We start from the raw sequence: 1,288 nt of genomic DNA, 5'->3' as shown, positions 1-1,288 counted from the left end.
CGAAATTATGACTTTAAATCTCATAATTATGACTTTGAAAGTCGAAATTATGACTTTGAAAGTCGAAATTATGACTTTAAATCTCATAATTATGACTGAAAGTCGAAATTATGACTTTGAATCTCATAATTATGACTTTAAAAGTCGAAATTATGACTTTGAAAGTCGAAATTATGACTTTGAAAGTCGAAATTATGACTTTGAATCTCATAATTATGACTTTGAAAGTCGAAATTATGACTTTAAAAGTCGAAATTATGACTTTGAATCTCATAATTATGACTTTAAAAGTCGAAATTATGACTTTGAAAGTCGAAATTATGACTTTGAATCTCATAATTATGACTTTAAAAGTCGAAATTATGACTTTGAAAGTCGAAATTATGACTTTAAATCTCATAATTATGACTGAAAGTCGAAATTATGACTTTGAAAGTCGAAATTATGACTTTGAATCTCATAATTATGACTTTGAAAGTCGAAATTATGACTTTGAAAGTCGAAATTATGACTTCCTGTTGGTCTTTTTTTTTTCATGGCGGAAATGGGCTTCCATAGTTAAATACCATCTGACTTGACGTTGTATAGTATCTGCAATGATAGCGCCGCTAATATTTCCCTCCCGTTGATTCACTCGCCAGGTTGTGATCCATTGAGAGCTGGTAAACCTTCCTGTTTTGAGCAAGTTATCATTGCATCTACCTCCTCAGATAATCCGTTACTCGACGGTGAGTAGATAATAGGGCGTTATTTTCACTCTGCTCCGCCAGTTAGCATTAGCATTAGCTCTGATCCATCGACAATCAGTAGCCCACATCAGTTTAGTCTACTTATTGAAGAATCACACTGTTGCAGCCGAATTAAAGACACCTTTAATATTTAAGGGTTTACCTTTCAATTTTAGATTTGAAATCATTTGAAATTGAGATCACATTTGTAAGTTGATTGATTTGATTCAATATTGGTTGTTTGTAACGACTGCTAATTATATTATTTAAGCAATTTTGAACTTGAATTATGAAGTGCACTTTTTTTTGAAAAAAAGGATTTAAATTTTCCTTTTTATCTTCTCCTTTCTTTTTTTTATTTTTTCTATGAAGTTGTTAAAATATAGCAAGTACGTATTTAATTGTTTTCTTGTCTCTCCCATTTAGTTTATATAAATATAATGTTTATATATGAACTTAATGTGTGTTATCTGGCCTTTTAGGTAAGTTTTTTTTCCCCCTTTGCCGTCGCATTGACTCACTTGATGACGGAAGATGGCGAGCTACCCACCCACCATCTG

The sequence above is a fragment of the Xiphophorus maculatus genome, chromosome 19 (assembly GCF_002775205.1).
Source record: "Xiphophorus maculatus strain JP 163 A chromosome 19, X_maculatus-5.0-male, whole genome shotgun sequence".
Classification (NCBI taxonomy): Eukaryota; Metazoa; Chordata; class Actinopteri; order Cyprinodontiformes; family Poeciliidae; genus Xiphophorus; species Xiphophorus maculatus.
Note: the sequence above shows the minus strand (reverse complement) of the source record.